The sequence below is a fragment of the Vulpes lagopus genome, chromosome 5, assembly GCF_018345385.1.
Source record: "Vulpes lagopus strain Blue_001 chromosome 5, ASM1834538v1, whole genome shotgun sequence".
Classification (NCBI taxonomy): Eukaryota; Metazoa; Chordata; class Mammalia; order Carnivora; family Canidae; genus Vulpes; species Vulpes lagopus.
The window spans coordinates 115,789,154-115,793,012 of NC_054828.1; the positions used below are offsets into that span (position 1 = coordinate 115,789,154).

The window sequence follows — 3,859 nt, forward strand, 5'->3', positions numbered from 1 at the left end:
TTTTAACAGCTACTTTATGCAATATATTTAACTTTTATAGTTGCTCTTGGCCAAAGTCTCCAGAGATTTGTTTGTTTGTTTATTCATTTTTGAGTTTTGAGTTTCATATTTTATTTATAGGTAAATGAAGAACATCTCCTGTAAATGCTAATTTGGGACAAGAAGAGCAGTATAAAGTAGTTGCTGGTTTCACAGTGATGTGTGAAAGGAGGCTATGCCACTGTTTGTTTGTTTGTTTTGAACAATGATTTTGCCATTAATAAGGGGAAAAAAGATGTGATTTCTTCACATTGCACATGTGAAAGAATTCAAAGTAAAAATGACTTTTCAAAACTCTACAGTCTCTAGTCAAATGTGTGTGGTAACCAGGATGTCACTTTTATGCAGTGACAGCCTCTGCTTCCCACAACCAATAGTCTCTGAGTTGTTGACCTAATACTCATCAAGGGTATCTGCTTAATTTGGAATGGAGAGACTCTCATCCTTCAGAGCTTGAACTTTCAGCTTCTCAGCTTCCATCTTGGTGTGCTGTTCTATGCTTTGTTTTTCTAGGATTCCTTCAACAGACACTTGGTGGGGTGTGTCACTGTCTTTTCCAATGATATTTCTTCTAGTAGGACCACATTTTCTCCTCTGTCCACAAAAATGCCTTGAGGAATATCACTGTATTTTTCGTCCACATGAATATGCTCCACAGCCTGATGTAGCACTAAATTAGCAACTTGATCAATGATTCTTATAAAACCGGTAAATGTCCTTCCAATTTGAATCAGGACCAAGTGCTTTTTATCTATGCCCTTGGTGAGGCTGGCCATGGTGGGCATATAGTTCATTCTGAGCTGAGATAGGGCTGCAGTGTATAGCAGTAGTGGGCCAGCATGACCAATACCTCTTTCCTTCCTCTGCAGTCGCTGCCTGGGCAGGACCCCAATAGGAACCAGGACCAGGAACAGTATGTCTGTCCCAGCTGTCAGCAGCCCAGATCTGCTGGAAACTCCTCTAGAGATTTATTTTTAAAAGTGGTTTCCAGGACATGTCCCAGGGCCATTGCACATTTAGCTCTGTCTCCTGCACCTTTTTGAGACATCCTCAACTGAGGGCTGCCAAGGTCTTCTGGCTTCTTCAACATCTTTGACAGTAAATTATTAAACTCTATTGAATATAATTTGTAAGTATTAACTATTTTGTGTTTTTTTTTAAAAGATTTTATTTGTTTGAGAGAGAGAGTGAGAGAGGAGCAGAGGGAGAGAGACTCCCAGACTCCCAGCTGAGCATGGAGCCCAAGGTGGATGCAGAGCCTTAGGCAGAGCTTGATCTCATGACCCTGAGACCACAACCTGAGCCGAAATCCGAAGCTGAACACTTAACCGACTGAGCCACCCAGGTGCCCCAAACTATTTTGTATTTTAAAATTAAGATTAATGTGCCAAGTATGATCATTCTCAATCAGATCACTCAGTTTACCTCAACACTGATTCTCTATGAAATAAAGTTTACCATCTTCCATTTTATATTGTTGTGAGGCATTTCATTTCAAACTTACACGCACATACTCACCATATATCATGCCTCTTTTGGCCCCTCTGGCAACCCTGACCTGAGCTGACATTCTGACTCTGTTGTTATGTTGCAATATTACCAGAGTGAAGCGTCCTTCAACCCCTGGCCTTCAATTATTTTATTTAGAATAGAGGTAGGGGCAGGGAATCAGGTAGGACCAGGTAGGCTCACAGGGTCCTTGCAGCTCTGGTGGTCAATGTGTCTTCTATGCTTTGGTTTGGGGAATCCTTTGTGAAATAGTTGGACACTTAGCTGATCAGAACAGTGGATCCTTAGACCACAGAGCTCACTCTCCTAAGTCAGTTAGTCACTTGGTTGAGGAGCCATTTTCTCTGGGGCCTGGGACCTGAATGGACAAGCTGAGGCCCTGGGCGGTGGGCTTTCCAGGGAGCCACACCTTGGTGTGAATGACCCAAAGAGAGAAAACATCTCACATTACACCCAGCACCCCTAGTGCTGCACTGTTCAACCATCTCATCCAGGAATTCCACATCCAGAGGTGATTGACTCTCAGGTTTGTTCCAAATGTCTCCCTCTTCTTCTTCCTGAATCTGCCATCTTGTAAGAAATATATAAAAAAGATCAACCTCTCCTTTGCCCAGAGATAGTTTTAACATCTTCAGTGTAGGATTAGTCCCTGTGCAGCCCCAGAGCCTGTTTCCTCCCTTCCTTGCCCAGAGTGGTATCAGTGGATGCTGACCCATGCTGGTTGCTTTTCCAGGCTCCCCTGCCAGAGAGCTCCTCTTGGGTTTGGTCAAAGAGAGGCACTGGAGGGAGAACGAAGGCAAAAAGAAGGGATAAGCTGGCACATTTCTCTTCCCTTCCCTTTGCCTTGAGTTGACTGAGTCCTTGGAAGACCCTGCAAATTCCATGGCCCCCGCATCTCAGCCATTAACTTCCTGTGGTTCGCAGCCTCTGCTGAGTGACCTCAGGCCCCCCTCAGGTCCTCTGTGGCTCTTCTCTGGATGGCAGTGGCTTCCTGTCGCACTCGTCTCTCGGGCACCTTACCATCCGCTGTTGTCTTTCCAGCCTCTTCTGTCATGTGGGACACCAGCAAGTGTTATGAAATACCTTGTGTACGAATACTTGGAGGGCTTGCCGTTTCTTGTTTACATCCCAACTAACTGAGTTGCTAAAAACCGTACTTCAAACGTCTTTTCCCTTCCTCTGTGTATAATATAAGCATCACCGAAAACACATTTGCCTTCATTTCCTTTAGCACCTCCTGAAGTAGACAGAATTCACTCGCTCTTTTATTCATTCAGTCAATAAATATTTGGTGAGGCACTGTTCCGTCCCCTCGCCAAGTACTGTGCGAAGGGATAGGGCAGTGAGGGAAACCGGTAATGTCGCTGACCTTGAAGAGCCCACAGCTTTGTGGCCGAGCCTCCAACCCTTAAAATAAAGGGTGTTGAGAATGAGTCACTATCGTCACACACAGCCTTAGGGGACAAACAGAACTGGCTTTATATCAGCCCTACCACTTGCTTCATATGACCTACTAGGTCATATGAATGTGGGCAAGGTTCTTTGTCATCCCATGCCTCGGTTTCCTCTTTTTAAAAGAGCACTCGGGATCCAGTTCATGCCTGCCTCAGTGTCTTTCCATGTTCAGTTGAGGATGCTGATGCTGCTAACTTAATAGGACTGCCCATGATTAAATGTGTTGCTATTAAAGAAAGAGACTGATGCCCCGGAAACAAACTTGCATCAAAGATTTATTTTTAAAAGCAGCTTCTAGGGGAGCACACATTCAGCACTGCTGAGATTCAGGTTGGAGAGGTGAGGTGAGACTAGAAATGTGACAAGACAGGGTAACATCCAAAGCTTGGATAGAGACAGCTGCTGGGAGGGGCACCCAACAAACTTAGATTGGCACCCACAATAGTTTCTGCTGATAGCCAATACGGTACCCACACTGGGCCTGCAAGTGGAAATGGGGCCCTTCTTTCCTCTTTGCTTGCCAAGATGTCACTCCCTCCAGGAGGGTCTCACTGACTTCCAGCCTGGGCTAGGTCTCCCAGTGACATGTCCTCTGTATTTTTCTTGTTATTATTGTGATGACAGCCATCATCGTCGTCGTCATCATCATCATCATCATCATCATCATCATATCATTGCTAATGCTTATAGAGCTGAGACCCCCAACCCCAACCAACCTGCCATGTTCTGAACATTATACTATGACTTCTCATGGCAGAGTATGAAAAGTAGCTCAGTCCTATGCTATCATTATTCAGGTGTGTGTGTGTGTGTGTGTGTGTGTGTGTGGTGTAAATCTGCACGTACCATAATAAAG

General features: G+C 44.8%; 1 pseudogene; it reads right to left on the bottom strand.

The window, feature by feature from the left end:
* Positions 1 to 432: 432 nt before the first annotated feature.
* On the bottom strand, positions 433 to 833 carry LOC121490564 (annotated as a pseudogene).
* Between the last annotated feature and the right edge of the window lie 3,026 nt (positions 834 to 3,859).